Source organism: Camelus ferus, chromosome 8 (assembly GCF_009834535.1).
Source record: "Camelus ferus isolate YT-003-E chromosome 8, BCGSAC_Cfer_1.0, whole genome shotgun sequence".
NCBI lineage: Eukaryota > Metazoa > Chordata > Mammalia > Artiodactyla > Camelidae > Camelus > Camelus ferus.
Window position 1 is genome coordinate 74555084 of NC_045703.1, and position 17848 is coordinate 74572931.

Genomic DNA, 17848 nt, shown 5'->3' on the forward strand with positions numbered 1-17848 from the left:
CACAATCATAGTGACACCAAGCTAAAGTAACACATGGAACACTTCAACCCCCACCCCATGATCTGCTTATGTATGTAGTTTTGCCTTTTCCATTATTGTCCTAAATAGGGTCCGACAGTGTGCAGCCTCCTCAGACTGGATTCTTTCACTTAGTAATATACAAGTAAGATTTACCTGTGCCTTTCCGTGGGTTGATGGTTTAATTTCTATTGCTGAGGAGTATTCCACTGCGTGTGTGTGGGAGGAAAACCAGTTCTCCCTCTCCCCTTCTAGATTCTTGGTTGACACCCCCCACCCCCTAATAAGACAGATTTTAGGGAGAAAAAGAAGCGAGTTTAATAATGTGTATACCTCCTGTATACAGAGGGGACACCCAGGAACACTGACTCACTCCCTGAAATGGCCAGAGACATCACCGTAAGTATCACCTTCAGCTATAAACAAAAGCGAGGCCTGGGGGAGGGAGGAAGTCATTTATGGCAGGTTGTCATGAAAGCTCAGCAAACAAGGGTGTAAGGTTTAAAGTTTGTCTCCGTTCACTTCATTCCATACGGCTTCCAGTTAATTGTTTCTTAAGTATTTGGAGAAGTTACGGACATTTGGCTCAATTTCAGTTTGGATTTCCAGTTTAAAGGATTGAGCAGAGCCGCTGTCAGGGCGGCGCCTCCACTGGCTGTGAGGGCGGCTGGGTCCGCAGCTTTCCCATTGGCTGGCCAGGCCCGGAGCCCGCCTCCCCCAGCTGTGGCGGGAATGTGCGTGGGTTCGGCCTGAGGATCTGGCGTCCTGCGCAGCTGCCTGGAGCCGCGTCTCCTCTGGACCTGCTGGGGCTTCGGGACAACAGGGGGTTATGTCCACGCTGACAGGAGCCCCGTCTCCTCAGGACCCAACAGGAGGTGCAGCACTGAAGGGAAGGTGAGGAGGAAGGAAAAATGAGGGAAAGTGAGGAGAAGATTCCCTTTAGGGGATGACTGCTGAGGGGAGTCCCTCCTCAGAGGCCCCAGGGAGAGGAAGGGCTGGATGTGGGAAGCTGTGGGTTTTAGTCAGATTCTGTGTGTGGTGCAGACAGTGTGCCGTGTCCTTCTTTGGCGTGTGGTGTCCAGTTTCCCCAGCACCATTCATCGAGGGGACTGTCCTTCCCCTGGTGCAGGCTCCTGGCTCCTTTCTTGTGAATTAACTGGCCACATCCCCATAGGTTTGTTTGCAGACTCTCTCTGGTCCATGTCCCTGTCATTGTGCCAATTCCACAAAGTTTTGGTGACTGTGCTTTTGTAATGCAGTGTGAAGTCAGGGAAGGAGATGCCTCCAGCCTGTTTCCCTTTTGTAGAATCTCTTTGGCTGTTTAGGGTCCTTTGTGGTTCCACATGAATGTTAGGAATGTTTGTTCTGTTTCTGTGAAAAATACCACTGAAGTTTATTTTATTTTATTGAACTATAGTCAATTCACAATGTTCTGTTATTTTCTGGTGTAGGGCATAATGATTTGATGAGGCTTGCTTTGAGTTTGAGCACTGCTTTGGGTAGAATGGACATTTTAACAATATCAATTTTTTCTGTCCATGAGCACAGGGTATCCTTCCATTTATTTGTGTCTGTTCAGTTTCTTTCCTCGGTGTCTTAGAATTTTCAGTGTGCAGGTCTTTCACATCCTTGATTCAATTTATTCCTAGGTATATTTTTGGATGCAATTGTAAATGGGAATTTAAAAAATGTCTCTTTCTGATGTTTCATTATTGATGTATAGAAAGGCAACTGATTTTTGTGTATTGATTTTGTACCTTGTAGCTTTACTGGCATGATTTATTAGTTCTAACGGTTTTTTGATGGTTTGATGTGGGAAACTAGAAATCAGAAGTCACCCTGTTTGGACTCCATCCTGGAGTCATCCACAGCACCTAAGACACAGCGGCTCCTAATATTCCCACAGTGCCTCTAAGTTACGTGTGGACTCCTGCAAGGGCGATGAGCATCAGCACTTTGGGTGAACTGAATTGCGTTAAGGGTGGGCCTCTATAGGGAAATCTGATGTCTTCTCTGCTTTTTTTGGTGTGGTATTGACATGGTTGTTTTCAAAAGTAATTAGTTTCTAATAAAGTTTCTTATAAAGTTTTCTTATAAAGTTCCATATAAAATACTTTAAATAGCATCACGCAGTACTCACATTTGCCACCTCACATAAAATACTCCAGTGGGTTTTACCTAAAACTGGGATACTCCCCCAGGGAACCAGCACATAAACCCCAAATGAGGAGATTGTATGGTTCACCTTGTAACCCCAGCCACAGGCCTAGTTCAGCCTTCCCCTTTGCCCCAACTTATGGAAATCCTTTTTCCATTCTGTGCCAGTTTTCTTTTTCTGAAACTGTTACTGAGAGTTTCCCTCTTTTTCAAAATCTTAATGGACTTAAGGCGCACAAGATGAATACGATCTGGGTGGCCTCTTCTGTGTGTCTCCTTTCACTTAGAATGTTTTCAATCTTTGTCCAATTTGAATCATTAGTGATTCATTCACATTTTTCATTGTCATTAAAAATACAGAACATAACACTTACCGTTTAAACCATTTAACTATGCAGTTCTATGGTATTAACTAGATTCACATTGTTGTACAGATGCCTCACCATCCATCTCCAGGACTTACTCATTTTCCCCAAGTGAAGGAAGCCCTGTGTCCAGTGAACACTGACTCGCCTCAGCCCCTGGCAGTGACACTCTTTCTGTCTCTGCATCTGACTTCTCTGGATGCCTTGTACAAGGGGAATCCTAGTAATATTTGTCCTTCTGTGTCTGGCTTATTTCACTTAGCATATTGACTTCAAGATTTATCCACGTTGCAGCATGTGTCATAATTTCCTTAGTTTTTAAGGCTGTGCAGTATCCTAATATGTATACACCACATTTAGTTTATCCATTCATCCACTGATGGACAGGAGAGTTGTTTCCACCTTTTGCTGTTGTGATTAGTGCTGCCATGGGTATGGGTGTACCCATTTCTATTCCAGTTCTTGCTTTCAAATATTTTGAGCATATATCCTGAAGTGGCATTGATGGATCACACGTCAACCCCATGTGTATGTTTTTGAGGAACTCCTGTATGGTTCTCCACCCTGGCTGCACCATTTTATTCCTTCATATGGCAGAATAATATGGCAGTTTATGGATGTACCCTGTTTGTTTATCTGTTTAGCCTTTGATGGACATTTTAATTGTTCTACCTTCGAGGCCATTGGGAATAGTGCTGCTATGAATGTTTATGTACTTTTTTTTGTTTGAACACCTATTTTTAATGTTTCAGGGTCTCTCTCTAGGAGTGTAGTTGTTGAACCATAAGGTAACTGCATTTTTATCTTTTTGAGGAAATAACAAACTGGAAACATGGGCTGTACCATTTTCCAATTTTTCAAGTAATGTTTAAAAGTTTCCATTTCTCTACATTTTTGCCTTTTTTTTTTTTTTTTTTTTTAGTTTTCTGGATCGTAGGGCTTCTAGTGAGCTTGAAAGGGTATGGCATTATGGTATTAATTGACATTTCCATCATGACTGATTTTAAACATTTTTTTCATGTGCTTGTTGACTATTTGTCTTGTCTGGAGAAGGGTCTATTTAAAAAATATTTAATTTTGTTTATTTATTGGTTTTTCTTCTTTTTCACTTTTATTAGGTAGATTATTACTGTTTGCCTGCACATATACTTTATATTGCATGTAAATACATATATACAATATACTGTACTTTCTTTTTTTGGTTTACATATAGAGAAGGGTGTATTTAAGTCCTTTTACCATGTTAAAAATTGGGTTTGCTTTGTCTTTTTATGAGTTGTAAAAGTTCTTGATATATTCTTGATAACATTTTTTTCAAATATATAATGTGCAAATATTTTCTTTGATTTTGTGTGCTGTCTTTTCAGTTTCTGGATAACATCTCTGATGTACAAATGTTTTTAATTTTGATGAAAGGCAATTTATTATTTTCTTTCCTTGCTTGTGTTTGCTATCAGATCTAAAAAAATTGCTAACTCCAAGGTCATGATGACTTATCCTCATTGTTTCTTTGAGAGTTTATGCAGCTTCCCTCCCTATCTGTGAGGTATTGGTTCCAGGACACCCTGTGGATACTAAATATCTGTCGGTGCTTAAGTCCATTATATAAAGTGGTGTAGTATTGGCAAATAATCTAAGCACAGCTTCCTGTATTCTTAAAATAATCTCTAGATCACTTATACCAAATAATACAATGTAAATGGTATGTAAATAATTGTGAAGAAAATATAGTGTTATTTAAATAGTTTCTGGCATGCCACAAATTCAAGTTTTTCTTTATGGAACTTTCTCAAATTATTATTATTATTTTTTATCTGAAGGAGACTGATTCAGCAAATGTGGAATCAGCAGATGAGGGCTGATTGTCACTTTACCACTCTTTAAATTTAAGCTTTTTATGTATCTTGAGTTAATTTTGCATGTGGTATGAAGCAGGGATCCAATTTCATTTCTCTTAGAAATGAAAAAGTTTCACTGGATAGACAATTGCCTGGCACCACTTGTTGAAAAACACACTTTTCCCCCCAATTTAATGTTGCCCACTGTGTTAAAAAAAAATCAGTTAGTGGATGTGTCTTTTCATATTAGAATTTTGCTCTGGATACATGCCCAGCAGTGGTATCTCGGACTTTTCTTGCTTCTGACCTAAGCAGGAGAAGGTCACTATGTGGAACCTACACTTCAGGAGAGGGGGCTTTAGCTCCACCTCCTTGATGGATATCATGGATTATTAGGAATTCTTCTGCATAGGAGCTCTCCATTCAATCCCATCTATTAAACAACAACAACAACAACAACAACAACAACAACAACAACAACAAAAAACCCAACAACCTATGTCATCATTTTACTTCACCATTGTGGACACCTGAATAGTTATTTTAGTCTTTTGGTTATAATCCAGCACTACAGGTTTGGTTGCTCAGTTTATTCCTGCTTTGGCTAGTGAGAACTCTTTCATTGGCTCCTGTTTCCTTTGCGATCATTCCATATTTTGGGTTTTTTTCTGCCCTGGTACTTCCTTACTTTCTGATACAAGATTCAAGATGATCCTGGCTCATATATTCACTGTCTCAGTCCTAGTATAAGCCATTTCTTCAGAGAGTCCTGATTCCTTTAATTAAAGAATGGTATTAAGAACTTACATATGGGAGGAAAATGTTCTCAGCTGACAATGCAAGGAAATGTGTGCATATGTTCCCACCTTAGTGTATTGTTGTTGCTCAGGGACCATCATCCACCCACCCCACCCCAATCTGCCTCAACCACATAGTGTTTTAAATTTAAGTTACTTAGAAATGGTCAAAGCAAGAGGGACGCTCTGACCCCCGCTCCCTAAAAGCAGGAAATAAGCCTGTCATGTGAAAAGTTCAGAGGCGCATATAAACATATCTCGTAACTTCTTTAATTTACCACCCCAAGCCCAAACTCTGTTTAGGTTTTTCATTGAGTACCCAAAAACTACATTTCTTTAGGCTGTCAATTCCTAACAAATTTTTAGTTTTCTAGATGTATAAAATCAGCCTGTTTTTACTACTTCTTACTTCTCATTTCTATGAGACTTTTGTGTGTAGGAATTAAATTGTCTTTTTCTTCCACTGCTCTGTCTCATGTTAGTTTTATTATTAGTCCAGCCACAAGAAGTCAAGAGGGATAGAGAGTGAAATTTCCCCCTCCCCAATAGTATACAGTCCTAATTGTAAAGATTTCTATGTGGAAATGTCTGTATTCATATTAAGCAGAAGACAGGTTTATACTGATGCCTCCAACTTGATCCATTATCTTATGGATAGTGTACATCTCCCCCCCACTTATCTGTAACTCCCAGTCAGACAGTAGAACCCTGGTTCCCACCATCTTCAGTCCATGCAATTCATTTCTCATTCTGCTCCAGATGAGTGGTTTCAGCGTTCTTAGCTCCTGCCCCTGTGGGATGGATCTTACAGATCCCACTGTTTACGTGCAATATGTTTTCCCTGTAGTCTACACATTCCGTTCATTCCTGCAGTTACTGAGGCTGGCCCCTTCTGCTCCACCAGCAGCAGTGAGTGTTTTCACACACTTCTAATACAGATTCTTTGTTACATCCTGTATTCCATCCTGTGACACTACCACTTACTTGATCACTTAATTGAATTGTTTCTGTAATATTTCTGTAAAAAATGAAAATGTCCCTCACAAAATGGCAACCTCTACTCAGTTTTCTGAGAGTCTTTAAAAAAAATTACTCATATTGTAGTAGTCATTAGGCTGCAGACCTATTTGGGGGGTGGCATATTCTGCTCCCTGTGACATGAATATGCACTACTTTACTTGTGAGTTCACCTACAGATGGGCATACTGATCACTTGAGTTTCTAAGCCGTTATGAATAGACCTCCTGTGCATTACTTGATGTTTTTGTTTGAACAGTTTTTCAAAGCAGATGTCTAAATTCAAGAGCTGGCTTTTGGGGGGACTCTAAGTTGAGAATGCTTAGCTTTGGGAGAAACTGCCAAACTGTCTTCCAAAGTTGGCCATACCTGTTTTCCACTAGGATCTTGAATATATTTTTGCATGATTATTTACTATCTGTATACCTTCTTTAGCTTGACGTTTGTTTCTATCTTTACCCATTTTAGTGGAGTTGTTTGTTCTAGATTTTATTGGTATAATCTGAGTACAAATGCTTTATCAGATACGCATTTTCCAAATACTTTCTCCTTGTATGTGGTTTCTCTTTTGCCTTTATGAGTAAGACCTTTCACAGAGTAGAAGTTTATAGTTCTATAAAGTCCACGTTATTAATTTTGTGTTGATTTGTTGATAGGCATTTGTTGTTGTGAGTTAAAACTCATCACAAGACCTAAGGTCTTACAGATTTTCTCCCTTTTACTTTTAAGACTTTTGTAGTCTTGCCATTTAAATTTGTCTATGGGCAATCTTGAGTGAACTTCACTATCAGTTGTAAAGTTTGTGTCTATGTTCTCTTCATTCTATATGTTTTTTTTTTAATTAATTGCTCCTTAGCCAGTTTTTGAGACAGCATAGTGAGCTATTTGGCTGTGTTTCAGTTTGGATTTCCAAAGGCACTATGTACAGCAGAACTGCATTCAGGGTGAGGTCTCTGGGCTTTGTGAGATCAGCATTCCCTGAACTTTTCTGATCATCTGCAGTGGGGTGCCAAATCCACCTCTGACCCACAGGGCACAGGTGCATTCTGCCCATGGACTTGGCCCCTTGCACAGCCGGCAGGGGCTTGGTCTCTTCAGGACTATCAGGGCTTTTAGACAGTGGGGCTGTATCCATGCTGTCATGGGCTAAGTTTTCTTGGGCATTGCTGTGAAAAGGCACAATAAGAGAAAAAAAAAAAAGTCAGGAGAAGCTTCCTGTGTGCAGCTGACTGCTCAGGGGAGTTCTGTCTTCAGAGGAACCTCAGAAATAGGTTGATGTGGAAAACTGTGGGGTTTTAGTTAGTTTTGTGTGCAATGGAGATGGTGACCAGTGATGTTCTTTGGTGCATGGTGTCCCATTTTCCTGGCAATGTTTATGGAGGGGAGTATCCCTCCCTCTTTGTATGTCCTTGGCCCCATTTTCATGAATTAGCTGACCACAGCCATGAGGGTTTATTTCTGGGCTCTTTATGCTGTTACTCTCATCCGTGTGTCTGTGCTTGTGCCAGTTCCTCACTGTTGTGGTTACTACAGCTCCGTGATACAGTTTGATGCTAGGGAGGGAGATGCCTCCAGCTGTGTCCTTCTTTCTCAGAACTTCTTTGGTTGTTCAGGGTCTTTAGTTGTTCTATATTAATAATAGGATTATTATTTCTATTTCAATGAAACATATCATTGAATATTATATTGATATTGCAGTGAATTTGTTGATATCTTTTGATAGAATCAATAATTTAATAATAGTAATTCTTCCAATCCAGGAGCACAAAATATTTTTTCTGTTTATTTTTGTCTTCTTTAACTTCTTTTTCAATGGTTTATAGTTTTTTGAGCACAGGTCTTTCACATCCTTGGTTAAATTCCTAGATATTTTGTTCTTTTTGATACAGTTATAAACGTGATTGTTTCCTTAAATTTTCCTTCTAATGGTTTATTATTATTAGTGTATAGAAATGCGACTGATTTTTCTATATTGATTTCATATGGAACTTAACTGAATTTATTTATTTTAATGACTGTTTGTTAAGTGTTGTGGAAAATTGTAATTTTAAAATCTCACTGTTTCTCCTGCATCCCAGGTCGTGCACAGGATCCAAGACTTGCTGGCTACGGGTGTACTCATCCCACAGTGCCTCTTAATAACAAGTGGACTCCTACAAGGGCAATGAGCATCACAACTTTGGTTGACCTTGGTCTAGGTAAGTCTTGTCTTCTATAGCAAGGTTTGATGTCTGTCTTATCAGCTTCTCTGCCATGGTATTGATATGGTTGTTTTGAAAAGTAATGGACTTTCCAGTAATTTCTATGATGGTAAATACTACTCACTGTTGCCACTTTATACAAAATACCATAGGGTGTTTTACCCCAAACAGGGGTAGTCTCCTGAGGAGCCGTCATATAACCCACCAGTGAAGAAGCCGTGTGGCGTCCGCATCACTGTGTGACCCGCTGGCCCCTTCAGCTGCCACCACTTGGTGCAGCTGCTGTTCTCTGTTTCTGGGTTTGTTACTGAGACTCTCACTTTGACAACCTTGACGGATGTAAAGCACACATGATGATCATGTGATATGGGAGAAATTTATGGCTCTTTTCACTATGGAGCTTTTCAGTGTTTATTAATGGTGTAAATAGTATCAGTACTACATTCCTACATTATTTTCATTGTGATTAAAAATACATAATATGACACTTTTAATTGAAATCATTTCAAGTACACATTTCTGTGGTATTAACTACTTTTACATAATTGTACAAACAAATTCAAGAACTTGTGTGCCTACTTTCAGCATGGGAGATGCCCAGGAAATTGAGTAATTCCCTGAGATTGCCCAAGACATCACCTGAAATGCCATCTTTCTCTAATACCAAAAGAAAGGAAGGTTATGTTCGTTATATAGATTTAAATCTTAGCCTTCTCTATTGACAAGTTTCCTGAGGTTTAATCTTCCTTCTATGCCTGGTACAGAAAGGGAAATTACTTTTCAAGTGGAGATTTCCCTTATAAATGTAAATTTGCCAGACAAAAGGCAGTCTTGACTTGGGTATCATAGAGTTTCATGTGTCTTATTTTTTAAGAAATCTACCCATTGTAATCTTCATGCCAAAGAGATATATTTCAGGGTGTCACTTGCCCTCTTTCCATGGGTGTGCCCCAGCTTGCTTATGTATTCGTGCACGGAAGGACATCCTCATATTTTAAAGTTTTGCCGTTATGAGTAGAGTTGCTGTGCATAATTGCATGCTAGTTTTTATTTGAACACTTTTTCAAAGCAATTGTCTAAATACTAGAGGTGCAATGTTGAATTCTCAGGTGAGCCTTGAATAGCTTTAGAAAAAACTGCCAAACTGTCTTTCTGACCCTCAAGGTGCACGTGTCTCACTGGTGGGTTTGGCTCCTGTGGGAACTTGGCTTCTTGCGGGGCTGGTGGAGGCTGGGTCTCTTCAGGAGCCACCATGGTCTCAGCTTCAGGATAACGCTCGACCAACCAAGTCCACCCAGACAGGAGCTGGATGTCTTCAAGAATCACCAGGAGAACCGATAAACAAGATTATACTGTATAGCACAGGGAAATATATACAAGATCTTATGGTAACTCACAGAGAAAAAAAATGTGACAATGAATATATATATGTTCATGTATAACTGAAAAATTGTGCTCTACACTGGAATTTGACACAACATTGTAAAATGATTATAAATCAATAAAAAAATGTTTAAAATAATCACCAGGAGGCATCGCTGTGGGAATAAAACGTGAGGAGAAAGTGGGGAGAGGCTTCCTGTGTGTGATTACAACTAAGGAGGTCCATCTTCAGAGGATCCAGCAGAGAAGGGGCTTGATGTGGAAAATTTTTGGATTTACTTGATTTTGTGTTTAGTGTTGACTGTGTCTAGTGTCATTTGGGGGGGGTATGGTGTCCAATGTTCTTGGCACCATTTATTGAGGGGACTGTCCTTTTCCCATTTTGTGTTTTTGGCTCTTTTGCCATGAATTAACTGACAACATAAAGATGGGTTTTTTCCTGTGCTCTGTATTCTGTTCCTCTGGTCCATGTGCCTATTTCTGTGCCAATATCTTACTGTATCTCTGCTGGTGACTGTAGCTTCCTAATGTCGTGTGAAACCAGGGAAGGAGATGCCTCCAACTGTGTTCTCCCTTCTCAAGGTTGTTTAGGATATTCCGGGTTCTTTTTTGTTCCATGTAAATGGTAGGATTTCTTGTTTTCTGTTTCTGTGAAAAAAAATGCCATTTGAATTTGGTAGAGTTTGCAATTAATGTGTACATTGCTTAGGCTTCGTGAATGTTACAGTAATGTTCTTCTAGTGCATGAGCACAGCTTTTATTTTGTGTGTATCCTCTTCAATTTCTTTATCAATGTTTTCTAACTTTCCATGTGCAGGCCTTTCACATGCTTGATTAATTTTATTCCTAGGTTTTTTGTTTTGTTTTTTGGTACAATTGTTAAATGGAATTGCTTTATTAATTTCTCTTTCTGAAACTTCTTTATTAGTGTATAGAAAGTCAATCGGTTTTTGTGTACTGATATTGTATCATGTAGCTTTACTAAAGTTATTTATTACTTTTTAACAGGTTTTTTTTTTTTTTTGGTATGTTGATGTGGAAATGTAGAATTCAAAATTGCCACTGTTTTTTTTTTTTTCACATCCAAGTCATTCACAACAAGCAAGACACAGTGGCTTATGAAATTATCTTACAGTGTCTCTTAATAATATGTAGGTTCCTGCAAGGATGATTAGCTTAACCATTTTGGATCAACTGGAACTGGAGAAGGCTTGGGCTCTATAGTAAAGTTTGATGTTTTCTCTGCTTTCCTGTTATGATTTTGACATGGTTGATTTTAAAAAATTATTTACTTTCCAATATTTTTAAACATACAGAAAATGTGCAGTAGCAGTACAGTGTACTCTTCATCTGTAAGCTCAGGTTTCTCACTCATCATTGATGTAGCATGCATGCCACTTCTCATGACAATCTCTAGTGTGTTTTTATCTTGAATAGAGACACTCTGTGTCACCACATAACATCCAAGTGAGGACTCATTATGGTTTTCACTTCATAATGCAGTCCACAGGCTCAGTTCCACTGTCAGCACCTTCTCCAACTGTATGGCAATGGGTTTTCTGAATCCGATCCAATGTTTTATTTTTTCTTTTTCCCAGAACTGTTCTCAAGACTTTCCCTTATTTTCCCAACTTTGACTGAAGTAAAGGGGACAGGATGAGTGTGATCTGTATGGCTTCTTTTTCTTAGGATGTTTTCATTGTTCATCCCTGTTGTAACAAATATCAGTACTTCGTGTTTTTCATTGTGATTAAATGTATTCCATATGACATGTACCATTTAAATTGCCTTAAGTATATAGTTTTATTACATTTATGTCATATAGTTCTTGGATATTAACTATGTTTACATTGTTGTAGCAATATTCTCAGCACTCATCTCCATTACTTTTTCAGTTTCCCCAAGTGAAACTGTATCCATTAGTCATGAACTCCTAACCCCCTGGCAAGTACATCGTACATTTTGTTATTGAATTAGACTTATATGGATACCTTATCTTAGAATCACAGAATGTTTGTCCTTTTCAGTTTGATTTGGTTTGTTTCCCTTGAATGACTTCAAAGTCCATCCATATTGTAGCATGTGTCAGAATTACCTTCATTTTAAAGGCTGAATCCTACTTAATTCTGTATATACTACATTTGTGTATGGAATCATCCATCCATGGACACTTGGGTTCCTTACGTCTTTTGGTCAGTGTGAGTAGGGCTGGTATGAACATGGCTATAGAAATGTGTTTTTCAGTCCCTGCTTTTAAACCTTTTGGGTTTATGCCCTGAAGTTGAATCAACAGATGATACATTAACTCTATGTTTGAGTTTTTGAGGAACCGCCATACTGTTTTCCACAGTGGCTGCACCATTTTACTGTATTTCTTTCAATGGCAGAATTATATGACAGTTTATGGATCCACTGTACTTTGCATATCCTTTCATCCATTGATGGACATTTGAATAGTTTCTACCTTTGAGCTATTTCAAATAATGCTGCTATGACTATTAGTGTAGTGTAGCATTTTTTGTTTGGACACCTGTGTTATATTTTTTGCCATATATGCATATATATGAGGGAAGTTGCTGAACCAAGTGATAGTTGTTGGGGGAAAGCTGTGACTCAGTTATGGTCATCAGAGACCTTAGCACAGTCAAGTAACCTGTAGCTTGGATTAAATTGAATAGTATTTACCAACGTCATCGACCATGATAATGTGTTATTGAGTCAGTGGTCACAGGACATTCAGAAATTACACATCCACGTCCACATGCAAATCAGTAAATAGCTTGCTTTATTACCCCTCTGCTTACTGCTTAATCTCATACTTTGTCTGTCCTTATCACCTTGCCAAACCCCACCAAACAAGGCAAAGGATGTAACTATGTAAGATTCAACTGACTCATCTAACAAACATACTGCCCTTCACCCACCCAGTTACTATAACTGCAAAGTAGCCTTTTAACTCTATCCATCTACTGTTTAGATATATAAGGCTTATATCGATAGACATACCCCTAGATCTGCTATTTACTTTGAACAAAATTAAAAATACAGTACACTGTAATAGTCTCCAAAAGAAATATCATATATTTTAATACTAATTTTAACACAATATGGACTGCTATAACAAATACCAAGATATCAGTTAAATACAAAAATCTCATATGTTGAAAATCCTACTCAGTGTGTCGATGTAGATTTAATAATTAAAGCAAGGCAGTGAAAATGCCTGGACGAGTTTACTAACTCCATAAATATATAGAATTCATTTCAGCCTTTCTAATAACTTGTAATAAAATTACACATGCAAGTTTCTGCATTCCCGTGAGAATGCTCTCTAAATATTTTAAAAGAGTAAAGTGTGCAGGTATCAAGCACCCTAGATATATCTTTCAATGCCTCACTGACCCATGCCCCTATGGGAAATGGCAATAAAAATTAAGCCACAAATGAAAGTTTGACTAGGTTATCATAACAAATTAGGGTTGGTAAATTATCATGCCAGGCATCACTGTCATAACATGAACCTCAAATAATAGAAAGTCAGTGTGATGCATGCTAAAGAGTATTGTGAAATAAAGTTAAGTCCTAGCTACGGTGTGCAAAGCCATAGCTAAAGTGAAAATAAGCTACTAAAATGACTTTAACATTCCTTGTTACAGGTCAGTAAAGATTCGAAGTCGTGTCCATGTGTCAGTAAGGGGGTAGATATCCAACTATACTTCTCTTTAAATCAAAATAAAATGATTATAACAAAATTATTGGCCAAATGAATACTAGCATAATCCAAAAAACTAAAAGGATTCATGGTGCTTCCTATGGTGTTTATAATTTGCAAAACCTGTTAAACCTCACCACTCTCATGAACACAGTCTATATGTCTGTGTACCAGCATCTTCAGCAAACCCCCAGAAGGAGCAACAGTGATCAGTAATGATCAGACATAAAAACGTTAGTTCTAGGTGTAACCTATGGGGTGGGAAGATAAGGGTTTCATTTTCTACCTTGAGTACAAAATGATATATACAAAATTATGGTGGAAATACCAAAGGAGAACTTAGTTGTAAATTAAGAGTGCCTAATACAGTCAGGCCATGAAGCAGGCACACTCATCACCCTTCTCAAATAGCGATACATTTTCATAACCCATTAATAAGTAGTAGACATTAAAAAGGAGAGGAGTCCTTACAAGGTGGGCACACTGGAGAGTGTGCTTGGATACACTGAAGTGTAGTTTAAAGAAAAGCACCTGGTTTACACCCAGTCGATTCCATACTTCATGGAAAGTTTGAACTAAAACTAGCCGAGGCTTCCCACCAAATTTAACTGTCATAAGTAAATTAAAGATTCATTTAACAGCTAATGCACAGAAAACAGACATTTAAATCTGGTAGCATAAAGTACCATTAGGGAATGATGAAATAAGTTAAGTACCTTGAACCCAGATGAGGTACTTATGAACAGTTTAGTGGAACAGACTCATCTATATGTAAAATAGAAGATCTATGAGTAGAGGTAGTAACCCTAACAAGGCTGCTGACAGCATGTTGTCCATTAAAGAATTTTAGTTCAGTTTTAATGATTAATTAAGAATATAACTTATAATATAATTTTCAATGTTTTTTTTTTAATAAAAGGCACAGGTTTTTAGTTACAGGATAAAAACTCTAGAGTATCAGTATAAACAATGTTGTAGTTGGCTTAAAAACAGCCACCCTTTAAGAAAGTATTCAAGGTTGGGAGGGTATAGCTCAGTGGTAGAGTGTGTGCATAGCATGCACAAGGTCCTGGGTTCAATCCCCGGAACCTCCATTAAAGAAAGAAATAAACCTATTTGCCACCCCCCTAAAAAAGGGCAAGTATTCAAGGTCAAGAACACACTCATCACAATACCAATAGCAAAAAAAAAAAAAAAAAAAAAAAGAAAGAAAAGAAAAGAAAACCCTCACAATTTAATACTGAGCTAATCTATTAATTAGTAAAAGCAGTACTCTTCATATGGGCAGCAGGAAATATTTCTCCTTGCATAAGCTTATATCAGAATGAATAAGCTACTGATAATTTACAGTAAAATAAACCCTAATCAATATTTAATTATTTATAAAAACAATTCTTAATCTAACACAGGTATGAATTTCTAGGAAAGATTAAAAAAAAAAGTAAAAGGAACGTGGTGATCACAAGTCCTGCCTGTTTACCAGGAAGATTAACTCTAGCACTTCTGGTCTTAGAGGCACTGCCTGACCACGGGCATGGTTAATGGCTGTGGTTCCCGACCCTGCCAAGGTAGCATAATCATTTGTTTTCCACATAAGGAGTTGGGAGGATGGCCCCACAAGGTTTTAGTATCTCTTTTTATCAGTGGAATTGACCTTCCCAATAAGAGGTGGGAGCCATATAAAATGAGAAGCTCCTATGGTGCTTTAGGCGTCTAACCTATAAAGTAATGAACTGAATATTAAGGAATAGCACAGCTTTTAATGGTTTAAAAATTTTGGTTGTGGTGGCCCCAGTGAATAAAACAAACTCCAGACTCCAAGTGATTAACATTTAGACCAGCTATTCAAAATGCTGTAGCATGTATTGATCCAATACATTGATTAACAGAACAAGGCACTCCAGGGATAACAGTTCAATCCAAATTTAGAGTTCACTTCAACAATAGGGTTTATAGCCTCAGAATTGGATCAGAATATCCCAATGTTGTCACTGCTGTAAGTGGTTCATTCAATGGTTAGAGTTCTGTGAGATGTGAGTTCAGGCTGGAGTGATCCCGATTGGTTTCTATTTATTGTCCCAGTCTGAGAGGACAGGGGAGTTAAGGGTCGCTTTACAAAAGCACCTTCAAACTAATTGGTGATACAATACAATTTAAATAATTTTGACATACTCTACTGTAGAACGTGGTTTGTTAGGGTAGCAGAGCTCAGCAATTGCATCAAACCAAAACCTTTATTTCCTGAAGCCTAAGTCCTCTTCCTAAGAATAGGTTTATAATCTGCATTCCTTTACTAATGATTACAGTTTTAATCGATGTTTCACTTCTCATATTATTTGAAGGAAGTCCTAGGTTCTGGAAATTTGGAGAGGCCCAAACATATATAGTGTTAAATTATATATAATACATCAATTTACACATATATATTATATTATATATAGTGTTAAATTATATATAATACACCAGTGTACATTATATACATATAGTTGCACCAATGCTGGCCTTAACCATGGCTTCCACATTAGGAGCTCCTCTTCTCATTCCTTACCCACTGTCTGCTCATGTGAACCTACGCATACTTCTCATACTGGCTGTATGAAGCCTAGACATGTATTCCACCCCCTGATCTGCATTACCTTCATATTAAAAACACACACTCACCGGAGCTCTGTGGGCAGCAGCACAGACAATCTCATGTGAAGTAAACTAGCAGTTATTGGTTTATCATTCCTACTGATAAATAGATCATTTATACTCTCAGTTATTACACAAGAATATCTGATTAATTTCCCCCTCCCAACTCCTAGTCAGATTTTTATTTACCTCTACTGTAGCAGAAATCAACGGAGCTCCATTGGACTTAACAGAAGGAGACTCCAAAGTTGTATCCAGCTTCAATGTAGAGTATGTAGCAGGTCTATTTTCTCTGGCCTTCATAGCAGGTTAGGTCTATATCATGATAATAAATATTTTCATAATCTACTTTTAGGAGCATTTCAAATCCCTAGATAATAGAATTATATACAGACAAATTACATACAGCCAATGTTATCATTCAAACAATCCTCCTAACAGTCTCCTTCCTTGGACTTTGAATATCCTATCCAAAATTTTGAGATGATCAACTTATACATCTCCTATGAAAAAAAATTTAACACTAACAGTAGCCCTGTGTATGTTTCACTACCCATCAGTGCATTGGGCATCCCACCGAAAACATTGGTAAGTTTGACAAAAGAGTTATCTGAAAAGTAAATAAAAGAGGTCTAAGAACTCTTATTCCTAGAATCACAGGAATTGATCGTTCCCTTAAGAACTTAAAAGTGTTCATGCTGCCACATTATACCACATTCTGTGGTGATGGATGGTCCCCCAAGTGAGCTATCAGTGTTGTTTGATATCCTTACTATGCTAATAAACCCTATTTTTTACTATCATTCTACTGACCATTCCATGATTTTATTAGCAAGCTGACATTGTACAAGTATTTCCATTCTAATAAGAAAGTTGAATGCACAAGTTATAGAAGCACCCAACAACTGTTCTCTAACACAACACACCACATCCATACTATTTATGTGGGATTTTACTTTTAATCTAATATCCTCCAGCCATGGACAAGTACAAAATTTTTTTATCCAACAGGATCCACCATTTAAACAAAAGCCCTAGTCACACAGTTGGACTTGTCACATTTCTTTTCTGAGTGACTGAAGCTACACAGGGCATCCCCCACACAGCAGGGCCAATGCAATTAACGTGATGAATGTGCACCCCCAAGTGTTACAGCAAATCTCGACACCCGTCCCCCGAAGCATACTGTTATTCACAGGTGTGTTATGAATGATCGTCAGCAGCCGAGGCAGACTAACAAAACTCCACTACCACATTTATAGCCTGCTTGTCAGTTGTCCATAGAGGATGGATGACAGCTATTATAGTGTGTAATCCAACCATGACGACCCTGAATGTACTAACTTATGTCATTCCACACTGTCGTCTTGCTATTCATGCTCTGCTCATGGACCACAACTCTGTCGTTATCACACAAGTGAAATAAAACACTTCCAGTGACGATCCTCATCCCCAGCATCATATTTTATTAGGAGGCCTCCCACCAGGATCAGGGTTTTTCCTCAAATGAGTAATCATTTGAGATATAACAGAAACCAGTAACAGCAACCTACCAGCACTAACAGTCCTCACAGCACTGTTCAACATATATTTGTACATCTGGCTAAAATTCTGCATATCACTTCTTCTACTTTTATGAATAAATTAAGAAAAATGAGATTTTAAGCATAGACAACAACCATCTGATGGTTACTAATCCTAATAGTCACACTATTACTGCCCTTAA

The 17848-nt window shown here is 38.1% G+C and overlaps 1 long non-coding RNA gene across 1 annotated transcript; it reads left to right on the forward strand.

The window, feature by feature from the left end:
* The first annotated feature begins 743 nt into the window (after positions 1-743).
* On the forward strand, positions 744-14712 carry LOC116665509. The gene is made up of 3 exons (XR_004322183.1): positions 744-912; positions 8271-8390; positions 9558-14712. It is a non-coding gene; the product is annotated as an uncharacterized LOC116665509 (long non-coding RNA).
* The last annotated feature ends 3136 nt before the right edge of the window (positions 14713-17848 follow it).